We start from the raw sequence: 20,122 nt of genomic DNA on the forward strand, positions 1-20,122 counted from the left end.
AAAAATAATAAACATGCGTAATTAATGCCGAATAATACTGAATGTCAATTCCCTAATAAATTGTCGGATTTCCATATTTAATGCTATTTAATTAAACGGAAGAGAAATGAACAATGCGCGATCGTTTAGGTTTTATCGTATCTGTGGTTTACGCAAGGTTGCTCTTTGCGCTCCTGTTGAATAGAATGTTCTTTTAGCAATTTGCCTTTTTCTCTTTCTTCGGAGTCCTCTAAATTCAGCTCTGTCGAGAAAGCAATAAGATTCCACGCTACCACACTGACGTGCAATTCCAAGCAATAAAGAACCGACTTTTAGAGAAAGAAAGCTCTACTTTCCCGTGTATACCCAACGACGTTTTGTTGTCTAACTTTTATATTTTGTACCTATTTAATCACTCTCTCGCTCTGTGTGTTGCGCATTGCCATTTATTGCGTTATTACACTTTAGATTGCAAGAAATTACTATTGCATTAATACTAATGACATGACATTTATCTTGGATCCGAAAAGATTTTTAATCAAAAATTAATGAAATATCTCTACGTGACCAGTCTCAAATGAAAATGTCAAGACAAAATATACTCTCGAAAATTAACGGAGAAATAGAATTTCATGACCCACATACATACATAATGGTGGAGAAACTTATTTCTCGAAAATACGTTCTATTTATTTGAAAAGGTGTGCGTCGCTCAAAATATTTTTAATGATGTTAAACGCGCGAAAGGAGATTCTAAAATAACGACATCTCCGTCATTCGTTTTTTTAACGATATATAAAATAATAAATTAATATCAGCACAGTCTTTTCTTTAGATTCCGTGTCTTATTTCTACTACGCTATATATATCGTGACAGTACTTTACACTGAGAATTTTCTTTGCCCTGTCGTCATTTATTAACGTATTTTCTCGCAACAGGCATGTTTCTCACATGTCCGTTTTTTACACCGCAACCTTTGTTAGATGCAACGTAACCCCGAAAGTAGTAAATTCGTGCTCCCCAACAGTTACCAACTGCCCTGCAAAATACAGAGAAAAGCTTTCAAAAACTGACGTCGCGATAGTTTCTGTACAGTGTTTTCATTCTATTTTATCTCCTTTCTTCTGTGCATTACGAATTTGCTCCCATATATTGACGTATAATGTTTGATTTTATAATAGTTATACGTGTAGAATAACGTTGATTTAAAAATCTGCAAAAAAAAAACCCGAATAAAATAAAATTTAATAAAATAAAATTTTTCAAGAATAATTTAAACGAGAAAATCATATATTTTTTTTTTATTTCATGTGTTAATTAAACGATCGTGATATAAGGTTTTCGAATTGTGTGTGCATTTAGAGGTAAAAAGCGTTTTCGAGATAAAACCACGGTATTTAATTCACTTTTGTCATCGGTGTAGCTGCGCGGTTTAGCTCTGTATCCGGCGCGCTTAAAATCGATTGAATCTTCTATTTAACCCCCGGAATGAATTTAGCAAAGATACCTTCGAAAATACACACAGCATATTTCACCGTTATTCGTTCACCGACGAATGCGTTCCTATCGATTTTATCGCCTCCGACAATATTTGCGGACCACATCTTTGTCATACGCGCGTTGTATTTCACTGTACAATCCAGGGAGTGAGTATAGTCGGTTCTATTTCTCACCGGATAGTATTACCCACGTATTGCCTTTGTTGTTTACTACTCGCGTACACGATGAATATTTCGTTCACGCGCACGCTTTGTGTCACTGCAATTTCGACCCACCTTTCGATTGCTTTGTCAGTCGGCGATTGTTCCTGTCGTATTTTGCTCTTTATATGTCATGCTGTTTCGTTCGATTCCTTCATTCATCAATTATTCCACCAGTGAATCAATTATATTATTCCTCCTGCGTGCCTTACTTATGCTTTGTCATTTTTTTTCTCTTCCCTTTTGCTTCGGTGATCAACTACAGAGTGTCCCAAAATCATATCTTCTCAGCCTTGAATTAAAATTTGATTCAAGTAAACTCTACATGAAATTAATAAAATAATGTGATTTTATTAATATTTTATTTTTACATGGCTTGGTTTGCAAAAAAAAAAACCTTATTTTCAATCGCTTTTAACTCGAAAATTATTGATGTCTCGACATTTTCGTCGAGGAAAAATCATCTCTAAATTATCCCAGCAATCTAGCATTAACAGGTTTACTACTAGTTCTAGGACACCCTGCATACATCCGTTCTCTATGTATTGCACAGCGATAATAAAAAGATCGCGCACATGCAAACTCACATGGGGAAAATGTATTCCGTATACATTTTTATCTATTTATGTATCCATTATCTACGGATCCTGCGTACTTCCGGCCAACTTCTTATTCTTCGTAAATTGTAAAGTGATACTTTTCTCATGTTTCTCTGTCTAGCCAGACGTATACTCTTTCCACTACTCTAATTGAATTTTTTCTGGCATCCTTCGTCACAATGTTCGCGGCTTCTCTTTAAATCCGAAATTGTTCCACGCCTGACAGAAACAGGCGAAGCGAGATGCAACGTCTTCGTGCCGACCAAACGACCGTAAGGAGCTAAGATATTGCCGGACTTTAAGACTGTTATAGCATGAAAATTTATTTGCGGTAAAATTTTATAGTCCGCGACGTTCTTACACACGTCCAACACGGTTCTATTAAATTGCTCTACATATTCAAACCCCGGAGTATAACCCGGGATGGATTGTGAAGATAAATATTTCAATAAAAAAAAATTGCGAAAGAATTAAGTTCTTTTGAATTGAATTTTCGAATCTGTAAAAATATAGAATTAAATTTTCTCTGAAATGTGAGATTGAAAATGGAGAAATTAAAGAAATTTGAGAAACGAGATTGCGAGATGGAGAAATTAAAACTAGTGCAAAAGTATGCGTGTGTGCTCAGCCATTGGTCAATTGTTCAACCAATCAATGATTGAAATTTTTACAGCGCGTGCATTGTACGTCGAACGCATTGACGTTCATCAAAGAATAACAGTTTTCAATCTATTTGTGAAAAATAAAGGACAGATTTTATTTCGAATTGCTGAAAAACATGTGCTGGAAATGACAGTTAACCTCAGGAAAAAGAAACAAATTTTCATGTGTTTCTGTATTAGCAGCGATATCCAAACTATTTTTGTCTACATTGAAAAACATTCCATGTACTTTTACATCGAAATTACCTGCTCAACACTGGAAAAATTACTCAATTATCACTGTAATTTTTTTCATATTTTTACTTTATTAGGACTTTATTTTACAAGCATTTATCCATTTTATGTATGACATTTTATAGCATTTATACATGACTAGCATTTTCTATGTGCAATTCCACGTTCAGTGGAATATTTTTAATCCTAAAAATATATAACAATATATTTCATGTAAAATTACATATAATATTCCATATGAGTATATAGCAGTATTACATGATTATGCTGGGTCGAAAAAAGACACAAATATTGTTTTCAGTGTAGCTACAAAAATATTAAAAATTGCATGTTAAAATATTAGTAAAGGAAAAATATTTAACGAAACTTTTATCAGAAAAAAAAACCAATTCTAAAGTAGTAAAAAAAATTCGCAAATAAAAAGTTAACCTGATACGGGGTAAGATATGAACACAGACCATTGACCGAATCGAATCGTCTCATCATCACTCTCGTATCTCGGAGTTACTGATTCGTCAATTGCTTGGAACAGAAATAAGAAGCGGAGTAAAAGTATAGCGAAGCGAACGCGAGAGGAATGAAATGAGGCAGGGATGCGAGAGAGAGCGAAAAAAAGAGAGAGAGAGCGAGACAAGGCGAGTGGGCTACAGAAATCGATAGGACAAGGGTAGAGCGTACCGAAGGAGAAAACGGAGGCGCAAAAGTTCGGCGATAAAATCACGGTTGCGGTGTGTATACGGGCAAAACCCGGACTCGCGTATCGAGCTTATCTCACGCTGAAATCAGAAAATGCGGCTGAACGCGTTCTCCGTGCGACCCGAACTGTAAAAACTGACGATAAGATCCTCCTCCCTGACACGATCTCGTTATGAGGGTAAGAAGTGCCCCGAGACGGCGCCGTCTGCTGTAAAGTAAATGCAAGACCTAATTCTGAATAGAGTGAGGCAGAATGAAATTGGAAGCCTTTTTTCAGCCCCTCTCGAGAGCTCTCTTATAAACACGATGAAAATCTCTCGCTTACTTTGTATCCCCATTTGATGCGGTTTTCTCTCATAAAAGATAAACCGATCGTCTATGTGGCAAAAAATAAATCCCTAGTCCGGTTTCAGTTTGACCTGAAAAACTTTATCAAACGGGGATATCTTAATTCTTTTAAAACTACTTTTTGTAAGACTGTTTGTTAGCTCTGAAACGAAGTGTAATAAACTAAAAAGGCTTTAAAAAGCGCGCGCGCGAAATACCGCTTGATATAGAATGCTTTTAAACAATAAATTAGAAGCTTTTTGCAAACAGACAAAGTATTTAAATAATTTGTTTGTATACGTACATATATATATATATATATTACGCACTTAGAAATATCATCCCCAAATAAAAGAAATACTAGCCATTGTCTTATTTCATTGCTTTTACCGTTAAGAATAAAATCTAATAAAAAAGCGAAATACAAAATAATATTTGCTGCTTTTATTATCAATACAATTTAGTCGCACCTCTTAAAAGAAGTATATTATTATTACTTATAGCCTAATTAATTTAAGACTAAAATCGATTCTTTGAAACATTAGCGTAACGTTTTATTATCCAGTCTTCCGCTCATCAGGGACAGTGTCGATGCAGGGGTTGAATTAACGATTCACCAGTTTCAGGGGAAGAAACGCTCTGGAGAGCGCAGAATGATTGAATGTCCTAAGGGATATTCCTGTCTCTGGTGTGTTACATCTATATCCTGATGCAAAAAAATACGCTAGACTTTTTCTCGCTTCCTCCCTCCTATCTTTTTAAATGTACATTTTATATATATATGTTAATTTTTTATTTCTAGTCTATTTTCTTCCTTTATTTAACCCTCAGTTACCTCTCTGATTAACCCATATTAAAAATTTAAACGTGTGTCATTTTGGAGATTTTAGAAGATCACTCTTTCAGTTTTTCTCAAATATCTCGAGTCGTAGAAATCTGGTGACATTTGTACCGATATATTCTTTTTTCTTACTGTCTGGCGTATCGATTGAAAAAAATATATTTCAAAATAGCTTATTTAGATCCAGAAATCTAAACAAAAATAGACTCTGGGTTACTCTAACCCATGAGTGATAAAATAAGGTGGTCAAAAATGAGTGGTAACTGAAGGTTAATTTTATGCAGTCTCAAATTCTAAATGTGAAAAGATTATTATATTTTCCCCCAGTTGCAACTTTAAATAATCAAAATTATAAATACTTAATGAAGATTATCTATTCTTGTTTCCATTTGACGTTTTTACCTCTTAATTAATAGAGGTAAAGAAAGATCACCTTTATTGGAATATTCATAAATTTGAATAATCATAATTTTGATTCAATAATGCAACTGGGGCAGATATGATAAACTTCTGGACAAATTTGGAACCTGAGAATGCAAAATTAAATACAGAAGAAAAACAGACAGTAAAAATAAAATTTTATTTCTTCTTTTTCATAAAACTTTGAGAACAGTGTCTTTTACGTAAAGCGTGTCAGACGATCTAATTTAAAATTTAAATATTATCTAAACAAGTACCTCATACTTTGCTTTAGAAAAATTCTAAAAACAGCAAACTCCGTATATCAATTTTTATATATTCCGTCTTGAATATCACTTAATCGAGAGAAAATCCCTCTTGTCAAAAGAAAAAGAGCAATTTCGCAAATATAACGATAAAATGGTATTACGTCGACCGTAAATATTAAGAGCGACGGAAGTAAGTTTCACGCACCCTCGTAAAAAAAGATACCCTCGGTATTTGTCTCGCCATGAACCGTGTCCGAAAAATATCCAACATATACGTATATGTCGAGAAATTGATTTTTACGCGAGGGAGAATAAAGACGCGGTCTCTGTCCAATAAAATCAAGCGCGAGAGGAGAAAGTGGATATCGGGTGAAATGGAAAAACCGAACAAGAATAAAATAGAACACGCGTAGAGAAAACCAACCTTAATTGCTACGGTGAATTCTTTTTGTTCGCGAAACGACAATTGCTTTCAATTTTTTTTGCAATTTTGCTCGTTTACCTTATCGAGGGAGAGAGTTCACAGAGCGGGAATGGAAATTTTTTAAAATAATCATTATCCATCTCGGACTTTACTTTCGCCTCGTTACAAGCTCAAATACTTCCGTGTTTTTTTAAGGATCGCTCGACACGGACGAAGCAAGCGCAACGCAAACCCGGACTAAAGTGATATAACGTGTAAGAAAATAGACGATACTCTTCACCTTATATTTCCTCATAACGTGAAGTTATATAATGAAGTGCGAGAAAGTCATACTCGTGTGTAAAGAGTGAAACACTTGACAATAGCACGTGGAAATTCCTTTATTTTGTCGGCACATCAAAGAACAGTTTGGGTGGAGGCGCCATTGTTTCATGGAAAGTTAAGTTTGAAAAGCTCATTAATCACAAAAGATTTAAAAATGAGTGGCTTATAAAAATTAAAATATCCATTATGTGTTGCTTAGCGTCGTAATTAAACGTTGAAAATTTATCAACGTCATAGTAGATTGATATACGTTGCTCTTGCAAGAATAAATAGTTTTAATCACACTTCGAAAGAGAGATAATGGCGTTATTGGTTAAAGTAATATTGAACATTAATCCATTATCACGGCTCGATATGCCAACTCTTGCGCTTCGATTTTCGCCTCCGCGCAAGAAAATGAAGATGAACGATTTTATATTTTACCGCCGTTCATCATCTCAGACGTCAAACTGTGCAGCTATTAAATGGTGACAATGAAGCTAAATGCGACAATAGTTAACGATATAATCGATTCAAAATTATAGTATTTTATTAGAAATCATTTTCACCGATTGATCGCGTGCAAGAACGTTGAAAATAAAATGAATATTAATAAAGGAAGAGAATAGAAGTAATTCAAAATTTAGAACACTATTTAAAAGTTGATTAAAGCCAAAGATATTTCAATTTTGAAAGAATATAATTTTATATAATGTGTCATTAATTATTTCAATTGTTAAGTTCATTATAAATCTACAGTAAAAAAAAAAAAACACGAAAAGACAAATACCAAAAATAAAGAACGATAATAATCGTTTACCATAATTTACATTTGTAATCATCTACTTTGTTAAATTTATGTTAATTTCATCGAATGCAAAGAACTTTGCAATTGTGCGTCGCTACTATATAAACAAATTCAGACATCCTTTCAAGTAAATTTCATACTTATAAAATAGTGAAAAATTTAGAAACTAACTTTTTTACTCCTCTTGCAGAAAAAAAACAACTAAAATAGATGGACGGAATAAATCATGAGGCAAGACCTATAACATTAGTAACCATAAGATAAGGTCAAAAGATAAAAAAATAAATATACAAAATTTTAATTTGAGTAAAATTAATAAAATTACGAATTAAAAAAATATAAGAGGAATATTATAATTTGTAACAGATCTTTCAAAATTAATATATATATAAAAGGCAATAAGAGCTAATTAATTAATTTTTTTTCCACAAATAAATATTAATAACAGAACTTAATAATATTATAAAATATAATAACAGAACTGTATAATAAGAGGAATATGTTTAACAGTCTTTCGAAAGTCTTTTTATTCTGACAAGCTCAAATAGATTTCTTGTCTCTGTAAAGAATCGCGCCTATAAATTTTAATGATATGAGAACGTTAGAGACATCAATGCGGGGAAAATGGAAGGGTTATCGTGAGGCCTCGACAAAAGCGCGCATTATAAAGCGCTTTCAGCGTGTTGAAATGAAATGTGCCTTAATAAATCAAGTGAAATGCGATTCAGGTTCTTTGTGCCTGCGAAATCGTCGGCGCGAAAGGGAATGAAAATGCCGATAAAGGAAAAGCTTGTGCATGTACGCATTATATGAGCCGCGGGAATACTATGAGTCTCCTTGCCAATCTATTCGACATTCGATTTCGCGAAGTAATCTCGAGTGGGCCCGTGATTTAGAGGGAAAGTCGTGACGTCGAATTTTAAATTGGCTTGACTCCGGAGCTTACATGAAATACGCTCAAACTGTCGATCGTATACACGCGAATAAAAGTTTTGATATTTTGAAAAATCATACAGCTTTGCCTTTTCTTCGAATTATATCTACCAAAAATCAATGAAAAAAGATTTTTTTTTTGTGACTACATTTTTAAATTATTTTATATAAAGAATGTAGCAATCGATTAAGCAACTTTTCAGGAGTAAGAAAAAATTTTATTATTGTCATTTTTTTACAAAATGGCGGCGGTAGGATCGCATAAGAAATACAGAAGGTCCTCCGCGGCGAGCAGTAGAAGTCCCCTAGATCACCATCTGGAAGCATAAAAAAATTTTTTTCACTAACTACACGAGTATAGCTAGTGAAGTACACACGATCATAATTTTAGAATTTTTTTTCGCAAAATGGCGAGACTTAGAGAAAAAAATCGAATTTTCGACGAAAAAACGCATTCAATTTTTTTCTTAAAGTCTCGCCATTTTGCGAAAAAAAATTCTAAAATTATGATCGTGTGTACTTCACTAGCTATACTCGTGTAGTTAGTGAAAAAAATTTTTTTATGCTTCCAGATGGTGATCTAGGGGACTTCTACTGCTCGCCGCGGAGGACCTCCTGTATTTCTTATGCGATCCTACCGCCGCCATTTTGTAAAAAAATGACAATAATAAAATTTTTTCTTACTCCTGAAAAGTTGCTTAATCGATTGCTACATTCCTTATATAAAATAATTTAAAAATGTAGTCACAAAAAAAAAATCATTTTTAATTGATTTTTGGTAGATATAACCCCTTAAATAGCAACGACGATAATCGAGATTCCTATGCATGTTACATGGAAATTATCGGAAAATTGTGCACTTCGTTGCGGCTTAACAACGTGTATATTTTTTTCAAGTTCGAGACAGAATCTGCGCTATTGTACACGTATGTAGTTATACATTTAATGTTATTAGCGGTATTACGCGCTAAGCGTAACGGAAGAGAATAGAATCACCGATCGTATCAACCGTATTCATGATACGACCTATTATAGCTTCGTACCACGTCTCGGTGCTTTGTCCGCCATCAAACTACATCCCGTTTATGCTTCCAACCGTGCTATGATCCAAGGATTTAGAGGCCGGTTATACACATATAGCGAAGAAAATCTAGTATGATTCTCTTGTCGGATATAGCCCTCCCACCCATTCACGTTGGTGTCAATGTGTTCCTATAATATTATATGTTTTATCACATTTTATCCACATATTATATTTCCATATATTATATTTCCATATATTATATTGTTTTCAATTTCTCGTAAATGTTTTTCAACATTTTTGCAATAAACTACACTGTAGTTGAAAATTACTGCTGATATTCAGAGTGTCCAGCAGACTCAATGAAAAACATTTCCTGACTTTTTCAGGGTTTCCAAGACTAGAAATTAATTTTTTTCTTGACTTATTATTTTTTCCAAATATATAATTTGCATAAATTTTTTAGTTTTGTCTCTATCAAACACATTAAAATAAAATAACATAACGATGAAAATATAAATTAATAAACACGCTGTAGATGAATCGATTTTTAATACAGAAAATTAGCGTTAGGAGTCAAGGAAAAGTTTATATTTATTATATTTAAATAAAAAATTCCAATTATTGAGACAAATGTAGAATAATGTGAAAAAATTCAGATAAAAATAGTAAAATTTTCTGATTTTTCGATGACAATTCCAGATTTATAAAATTCCCTGACCATGCTCGGTTTTTTAGATTTTCCTGACCACTAGACAGCCTGTTCTTCAAAACTTTTTCAATAAAGCCACAATCCCACTTGATTCCTCTCGACCAATAGAGCCAAACGCGATGTTATTGCGACAATTATGAAGGAAAGAACATTTGAAAAGGAATTTGAATCTTATGGTTGGGATCTCAAAAATTCCCCCTGTTCCTTCTCTTAACATCTCCTGTAAAGAAATAGGCGAGAAAAATATTGGTCCGAAAGTCGGCTGAATCGGGATTTTTCAATAAACTACAATGTAGGTGAAAAATACTGCTGGTATTGCATATACGCATAATAGCAGATTTCCCAGTGACGGTGATACATGGAAACAATATTCTGAACATCATATATTAAGTAGTTTCACGATTGTAAATTGCGCGAAATAAATAATGCATATTTTACGCACTCGCGCATTACTATATATGCAGATTGAATCTGATATTTTCCGTAACTTTATTTTATAGATACGGATGAAATGCCAGTTAACTGTGTGAGGCTGAATTTTACTTCTTGTATTAGATTCAATTAAAACTTTGCGGAAGCTTCTTTCATATTAAGAGATAGTTATAAAGCGACGCGTATTCTTCGTAGAAAATAAGGCTGTAATTATAAGTATGAAGTCTGGTAAATACTTAAGATGGAAATACGTATTCGCCAAATGATATTCCAAAGTAGTTCCGTTCGTCGGAAATACAGATATCTGCAAATGCATTTTTTTTTAACTTTGTTTTGCTTTTGCTTCTCTTCAAATAATTTTTCTAATAAATTTGACTAACATATTTTCATACACACACATAAATGGCATAAAATAATTTATATTCTAGGAAAGCTCTATTTCTTCAAATGATATAAATGTATAATCATAATTATTTGAATCTTTATAAAATTTTTTTGCAAAAAATATTTCATTCAATTTATATTTCTAAAGTGTAATATATAAGCTTCAATAGCACCGTAACAATCTCGCAGTGCTTTTATTTTTCTTTAACCGACGCTGATATTCTCCTTAAATACATCAACCCTCTATATTCTGAGTCGTAACATTAATCGCTTAGACATGCTGTTGCTTTAACGAGCACATCTCTCCTTTCAGAGTGTGCAATAGCAATAACTACAACTATAACACTTTCGAATGTAAAACCGTAGTTTCGTATAAGATGATTAAATAGGACGATTTAATCTTTGCACAGGGTGGAGCTACATTTTGAATTTACATAGAGAAAATAAACATATTTAATCTCTTCAATTAGAAATTATTTATCGTAACACAATTATTTTGTATTCTTTTTCATCTCCTAGATATCTTCTAATAAGCGTTGTAATATTATATGCATAGTAGAATATTACGCATTGTGGGATTAGAAAGATGTTGGTACTTAAATTTATAATTTTACGAGAGAGAGGAGAGGAAAATTAAAGTATTTTTTTGAATTTAAGGGGTTAAAATACGGTAAAATGAAGGACGATTTTCCATTACACGTATCTATAAAGCGCAGCTGGTTTTATCCGCGCATCGTATTTGTTGAAAACTAGGCAATACATTTCTACTTTCTCGTTTCAATGCGATTTATCCGATTCGCAGACTCTTATAAATTCTTCGAGTCCTATGGGGATCGAAAAATCGAGAGCTGCATCGGATCTCCCCTGTTCGCCAAAATTGCATTACTTTACGTCGCCTGCGTGATTTTCCCGGCTAGAGGAAACTCGGAGGACCTACTACTACTACACTATACCATTATCCATGTACATTTTCGCGTTACATGTAACATGTTGCTGAGAAACTACTATGTTCTTACAAGCCCTGTTCCAATACTATGATTAAATTCTTGAATACATGCACGTAGTAAAACATCTTTTATATATATATATATATATATATATATATATATATATATATATATAAAGATAATAGAATGTAAAATAAATTGCAACAAAAAATAAAATAAAAAGAAATATATATACCTATATTTATTTTTATAAGATACGCAATTCAATATATTATATTATGAAATTATGCAGCTTTGTTTTCTTCCGATATTTGTTATCGTATAATAATTAAGAAAAAAAACAGATTTTTTTTGCATTTTTTGTATTCTGTAAAAATAAGATTAAATTAAATCAAATTATATGAATATAATATACCTATTATAATATATTATATGTAAAATACATTAAAAATTTCATTTCTACTAATAAAATAATCATACAAGGTTTTTAAGATTTATCTAGTGATATTTTACACTTCTACATATAAAATAGAACATAAAATAATTACGTATGTTTCATAAAATAATTTTTCTGACACGTTTTATAATTTTGATATCTTGAAAGGAATATCTATAAATGAAGAATCGTTTGCAAAATTAATCAAAACTAAAAATTGTTAGACTTTTTTAAATCAGTTTTGTTCGAAATATTCAACTAAACTTCGCGTAGGCAAAAAGACGTAATATGACACAAGTAAGACGTGTTATTGACATGTTATATAATCGAAAATCCCTATGAAATCGAGAACTGCGTCCTATTACGGAATCTTTTTGATATGCTGTCCGTCTCACGAATATATACTTAGCCCCGATGGGGCGCATGTTAGTATGCCCAGAATGAAATTTCTATGATGGATCTGAGATCGCTAGAGAATATATGTAAACCCGGGCGCTATTTTGCTGCCATGCGAATCTCCGAGGAATAAATGTCATTTTCCTTCGTAAATTCTTGTTACAGAATAAAGATAATAATCTCATCGTAACAAAACACGAATTTTTTTAAAAATAAGACTTGCGATATAGCATCGTCGAAAAAATTATGCAGACGTCTTTGGATAAATTTTCTTTTACTCTTCTCACACCGTTGAACGTCGAACGAATCTCAGAACGCAGTCTCTCTTGATATTCGCGAAAAGACTTTTCTTCGCGTAACCTGCAATAGCAAAGCCGACTTATCTTGCATTTTCATGAGCTGTCTTTTAAAGCGTAAAATTAAATAAAGTTGCTAAGACCAATCATACCCGCGGTTTTCTGCAACTTTCTCGCAAAGACTGAAATCCGCGAAATAACTTTTTCGCAGATAAGCACTGAGCAATGCAAATGTATTTTGAAATTATTGAATCTCTTAGATTTTTATAGGAATATCAGACCGCTTTTAATTTATTAATGCCATTTATTTGTGCATATATGTACATATCGAACGGTTATAGGTAATATAATTATTGAATTTTTGAAAGCGCAATTTTTCAAGCGTATTTATTTAATATCGGACAAAAATTATGGAATTTCATCGATGCAAGATATGTCAATATTCAAGAATATCAAGTTTTGCGATGCGTGTCTTTTTTGTAAATTTTGTGGAATGTGAAAATTCACATGTCCGATGCATTTGAATTAATTGAAAATATTATAAGACTAAATATTTTTCGACCAATATTGGTCACTTGATGTTTATTTAATTAATCACACAACGTTTCGACCATATAATTTTAGTCCTTCGCAAGTATATTGTCAAAATATTTAAGATGCTATAATTAAAAAAGAGAGAAAAAGAAAACTACCGTTGTGTCGATGTGACACTTTGTCACTTGTGTATATATTAAACTGTCAGTCCCAATTTACATAATATTAAACATTTTAACAGTAAAATATTTTATCTTTATAAAAATTTGTTAATAACAACCAGAATTAATACATATATAATTAGAAGCATTTTTATAATCCTGATTGTTATTAATAAATTATTAATTTTTGCTTCAAGAACGCTCCAAACTTCAATCACATTGATCTTTTAATTTTTGCCTGGCGAAAATTCAGAATTTTTATCAGTGTAATAAAAATATATTATTATTAATCATTTCTCAACTGATATAAACTCGTGTCTAAAATAGATCCGCATGTACCATTTTTTTCATTCAATCGATTAATTTTCGCTCCAAACTTCAATCACATTGATTTTAATTTTTATTTTTAATTTTTGCCTGGCGAAAATTCAGAATTTTTATCAGTGTAATAAAAATATATTATTATTAATCATTCCTCAACTGATATAGACTCGCGTCTAAAATAGATCCGCATGTACCATTTTTTTCATTCAATCGATTAATTTTCGTTCCAAACTTCAATCACATTGATTTTAATTTTTATTTTTAATTTTTGCCTGGCGAAAATTCAGAATTTTTATCAGTGTAATGAAAATATATTATTATTAATCATTTCTCAACTCGTGTCTGAAATAGATCCGCATGTACTATTTTTTTCATTCAATCGATAGTCAAGAGCAGACTATACGTGGAGAGAGAACAGGCAACACATGTTATGCAACCAATATTACTGTCCAGATTTATTTGCACGAGCGAGTGTGCCTCCCTTTACAGCCGAGGCCAGCGTGAGATCGTTCGTGTGATTTTTGTATGCATCCTATCTGAACCACACGTACTTGCTACGAGAAGTTTCAAGGCTAGCCTCACCCTCTGCAAAAGCTGACTCCTTCGGATCTAACTGCCGTTTCAGCGAGCACGTTTTTCTATCGGTACGTGATGGTACTGACGATCTCGCGGAGAGCACAAAGAACGAATACGAGGTCGAAAGGTTACAGTGCTACAGGTGTGTCGTACATCTCGTTTCAGTGTACCCCTTTATAGTGAAACGGTATCACCCTCGTTGAAAAAACGTTGAGTTCCACAGTCGTCTTCTCGACTATCAAACCCTCAGCCTGATTGTTACGAATTACCTTTACCAACTGCATAAACTCTTTGCTTTTTCCGAAGTGATCGTTTCCCAGCCGACAGATTTTTAGAATCCATTTCGTGTGTGTTTTTTAGATTACGGATTTTGTTCGATTGAGTATCTCATTGCGCATATATTGATATCTGCCAATATTATCGTGTAATTTTGTAAATCTTCTTGTTAATATATCCAACATTTTATGTATATTTTTATTTAAATATAAATGCATCACACGTTAATTAATTAAAAGATATTATCAATTTATCTAGAAAAGCTCTCTGTATAATTCATCTTGATGAGATCTTTATGCATACATGTGTGTGATAAAGAAACAAAATTTACATGTTTAACGTTCTTATCGTTTCCTCTTTAATTACACAGCTATAACATGCATATAGTATTTGTCTTCTTATATTTATTACATTTTACTCATTTCTTGCATTATACAAAGATACATAAAGTAAATCTGATTCATCATTAAATTAATTTGTTTAAAGTTTTATTAAAATAACGAATTTAAAGCTCTGAATGAAAGAGAGAGAGAGAGAGTTACAGAAAGAAAATATCATTGATCATTGATAATTCAATGTTCTTAAATATGCTGATTGAAATACTGCTGTACCAAAGTACATTTCTGTGTTGTAGTTCACAATTTTATAAAATATATATCGCGTAGTTGCTTTTGTTTTACTGTTGGTGCGACATTATTTACAGCGAGTAATGTGCAGTAATAATTTCACATGTATATACCAATATACCTTGCTTGCACGGGACGGAAACTACATTTAGAGAGTGCGCCTATATTCGAGACATTTATCACGCAGTTTTCCGCTTTTACATATCGCATTCACATGCTCGCGGCAATTAGAGCATAAATGTGCATAACAGAAATATTAAGTAAATATTTATATTAAAAAAATATATATATGTATGTACATACAAACGAAAAATTATAGTATGTTATTACAATATATCTGTTTTTTTAGGCCTGTCTACTTGAAAAATTGCGTGATAAAATTCGCGAGGAAAAATAATATTTGTGATGTGCGGTGAGAAATTAAAGTGTGCCTGAATTCAATTTACTTATGTTCATGAGACTTCAAAGGTGGAATCAATTGGCGAGGAGAGCGTTCTTTAAGCTCTGATAGATTCTCCGCTTTGATCTCAATATTCTGATGCAAAAATGGGTCGAGAGTACATTTTAGTATATTTTTACCGCGATGCATATGTGACGGATGAATAATTAGAATCGTGACGGTCAACGCGTAAAAACGTAACAAGAAATTCCACGCTAAGTACATTGAGAAAATATTATAGTAAAAATTGCAATATAATTTTTGTAATCATGAAATATACTATAATATATAAAAAATGTATATTAAAAAATATTTTTATGCAATATAATATACATATACGTATTATATATTTTATAGAGAATATTATAATGTATAAACAAAAGCATTGCATAATTAATAAACAGTAAAATAAATGCTTATAATTTTTTATAATGGTATCCTAATATCATATTTTAGTTCTATAATAAATAATTGAAAAAGATTTTTCGTATAATTTGTACTGTAAAATTTTCTCTTTGTATTGAAGTGTAAACGAGATAACATGTAAAACTGCTAGAGATATAAAAGTAGGTTTGAATTACAGTGTGTTTTATCTGTAATTGCAGAAATAAAGTGTAATTCTATATAAATAGTATACGCGCTGGTTTTCCGGAAAGAAAATGTTCCAATTATAGCCGTATTCATGCATAATTTTTATTACACAAAATTTAAAGAAATATAATTTCCGATAAGATGTGTCATGCATAATTTTTATTCCTAATATTATTTCGCGCGTGCGTATATTTTATATTATTGATAATAAATTGGAAATTAAACGAGCTTTAATTATATATTTTCTTTTTAGAGAAGAGAGTGACAGGAGTATATTTATTAAACATATATTAATAAAAAGAGAATATATATATATATACAAAATTTAAAGAAATATAATTTCCAGTAAGATGTGTTATGCATAAGAAAATCTATATTTCACTGAAGAAACGATATATCAATGACAATTCTTACAGAATGAGAACGTTCTATTTCATAAGAAATTGCATTTGCAAGATCCATCAATATCTACTTTCTTAACGATTCAAAGTAGAGCACTTTGTACAGAAATAAAGCATCTGCGCTTTCACATTTGTCGATCTTGCTTCACGCAACACAATTTCCTCCCTTTCGCGGACGAGGGATTAAACATCCGTCGTCAGATTAAAACATCGTTGACATGTTCAAAGCCGAACGTCAGTTTACAATCAAGCTCGGAAAGCATAATTGGGAAAATCAAGATCGTCGTTAACATAAACGCCACGTCGTTTGCCAGGTGTTCATTAAAATTTGCACATCCATTTATGTCGCTTCAACAAATATTTACGGAGGGATAACTTTAATGCGAAAGACTCGCGCGAGTTTCTTATACCGTTTCCGGGTTAGCTTTCTATTCTACATTAAATTTCTTCCAACGATATATTTTTATTTGTCTTTTGATGTTTTCTTGTAAAAAATAGCAGCAATACACTTGCCGCGAATTTATTTTTCAGGGAAAAAATATATAAATAAAGCAAATTCTATGTCCCCTATATATATAAATATATTCCATTCAGTTTGTAGAATGTCCATTAAAATGCATAAAATAATTAATACTTCTTGATAATTTCTTTTCAAGAAATCATTGATAAATGTTACGTGATTATAATCCGTTTTCCATGAGTACATGAATTTTAATACTCGAAATTTTAAAGCAAGATTTAAAAACCCGGTGGAAAATTCATATCTATCAAAACATATGTTTTGAGCATTTCGCAAAACATGACCGGCATGATATTTCTCTGTCAAATATGCAAAATTGTGTTCTCGATTATGTGGCGACATGCAATTTACATCATATTGCGCCTCGCGCGAAACTATAATTGCATGGACTAGAGCGAGGGTTCATCACCATGAAACACTGAGTCCCGCCAATAATAATCAGCCGAAGCGAAACCTCGGCGAGAATAGCTATGGCCCGCCAATCTATCTAATTGAAATTGCATGTACATTGCTCGTCCTCAGGAAATCTCCGCACTCGAGTATTTGTGCTGAAATCAACGTCGACACTTGTACGAATTTGTATACTTGTATAATTTCGACATGCTCTAGCGAATCAGCAATTAACGTATCTTTACATCAATTTTACGAACTTAAATTCTTCTCTTAGCTATGTTAGTTCTATAATTATAACTTGTAATAACGCTTCTTTGATTCTCTTCTTTCAATTATTGCCTATCCATAAAAATAAATTTTAATAATCCTATTCTTTATTAAACATTATAATATATTTTTTTTCATCACGTATAAAATACATGAAAAAAAAATATATATATATTTTTTTTTAATAAAATTTGTGAATATGTAAATAATATAAAATGCAAAATTGTTATGAAATTTTTGAAGACCTTTTTATTAATCGATGAAACTGTCAAAATCAGAATTGTATATTTAAAACAAAATAAAAATTAATATTCTTATTTTAATACAAAAACGCGACTATGATATATATTTAAATCAATGTAAGTTTTGATGAGAATTTTCACAAATATGACATCCCATAAAAATGTTTTTTCGCTAAATCAAATATTTAAAATTAAAAATAATTGCAAATTAAAAGTAAATATAAATTATGTAGAAATATTTCTCATTATAACATTCCATGAAAAATACTCTTTCATATTTTCAAATAGCTATTTCAAAATATTTCTTTCAATCTCAACTTTATAAAATATTTCTACAATTTGAGGTTTATATTGCGCTCTTTTTTATCACGCGAGCTTTTAATTGACGTTTCAAAATAATGCGCGTTGTATTATATACTTATTGATTCCATTTCTACAATCTGTTTTATTGCAGGTACGTACCGTGCAGAATGTAAGCTCAACTGGCAGAATTCCATTAAACGAGAAACGCCCGCAACATCCGGTGAGTAAATATTTCGCCAGTGATAAAATAATACGCAAGCGCAAATATGAATGAGACAAACACGTTAGCGCGATATACAATGTAGTATGTGCAAAATTTTGCTTTGCTTTAAATATCTGAAAAATTATAAATATAATATATAAAAACAACGATTTAAAAGTTCGTTGTAACATTTTAGCGAAATAATGTTTTGTGACCTATATAAAAATTTTTAAGATTTAGACGGGTTAAAGATTTTAATTTCAATTTAATATAGATTTTACAAATAATAATAACACAAACAAACTCTTTCTTTATTACGAATGTAATTAATTACGCTGTTTCGTGCACTTGTTTTATTGTCTAGCATTGTATTACTTTGTTAGGAAATATTTAGCCACAATTTTTAAATTTCACAATTTTTTAAATATATCATAGATATGTATGTACGTTTTTATTTTTCAAAATGTCGATATGGTTAGAAATCACATGTAATTCCGAGTTTGATTTTATCGAGAAAGAAATAGAAAAAAAAAATGTTCAAAATTTTTTAAACAATAATAGTGATTCTTACAAATTATTTTACACCATTATACTAAATTTAAAAATAGCAACATATAAGTGTATTCCCCAACGCATATTTTATCCATGATGAAAAAAATTACGGTACAATGCGTGACAAAGGGTGTGGTTTCTGTGTATCATAAATTTTGCATTAATAAGAGTTCGCGAAATAATTAGTGGAAATGTAAATGGATCATTCACACAAAAGGCAAACCGCGTTAACATATTGCGCGAATGTAAGCAAATGCAAAAGAAATAAAGCTATTATACGAATCACCTGTACCGTTATTTGCATCCTAATCAAATATTTGTTCAGCAGTCGCGATAATTCAAGCTAGAGAAGCGTACAAGTGTAAAGTACACTTTCTATTATGCACATACATGCTTCTTTATCCTTTCCTTCCCTCGTCGTCTTTATCAAGAACACGTTTTGAAGAGTTAGCAAAATACGACTAGGCAATGGCCGAAGGTATCGGTCCGACGAACTAGAAAATGAAATTCCTCACGGAATCGTTTAGAATGACATGCTGCGCATGTATTTTTCGTTGGCAGACAAATGGAGTTTCATGGTCGAGGAACTTGAGGGACATAGAGTGAAATTGTAGAGAGACAAAAAATTTGTATACAAACAATATCCATAATTTATCTGCAGAAAATTTGAGAGAGTTAAGTTTAATGCGATTTGAAGGTAATAACTCTTTTTTTTTATCGTACACTTAGTTTGCAGCAACTAATAGGCTATTAAAAAAAAAGATGAGAACGATACTTAAAACACTTTTAAGATACGATAAAACTAAAGTGACACGATTTTGTAGAGTTTTATGATACGTAAGTGGATGTCATTATAATCGTGGTAAAACGAGAAATAAAGAAAATTTCTGAACTTTGCTAATTACTTAAATTCTTA

The 20,122-nt window shown here is 31.6% G+C and overlaps 1 protein-coding gene across 2 annotated transcripts in view; it reads left to right on the forward strand.

The window, feature by feature from the left end:
• Nucleotides 1-20,122, forward strand: part of LOC114933902 (uncharacterized) — a 113,506-nt gene that overhangs the window by 40,138 nt on the left and 53,246 nt on the right. The window contains exon 2 of one of the 2 annotated variants that reach the window (XM_029306483.2): nt 18,604-18,672. The exons of the other annotated variant lie outside the window; for it this stretch is intronic. The gene's annotated coding sequence lies outside the window, so the exon portion shown is untranslated. The remainder of the gene's footprint in view (nt 1-18,603; nt 18,673-20,122) is intronic. 2 annotated transcript variants of the gene reach the window in all.

The sequence above is a fragment of the Nylanderia fulva genome, unplaced genomic scaffold (assembly GCF_048542155.1).
Source record: "Nylanderia fulva isolate GAGA-0341 unplaced genomic scaffold, ASM4854215v1 Scaffold31, whole genome shotgun sequence".
Taxonomy (NCBI): Eukaryota; Metazoa; Arthropoda; class Insecta; order Hymenoptera; family Formicidae; genus Nylanderia; species Nylanderia fulva.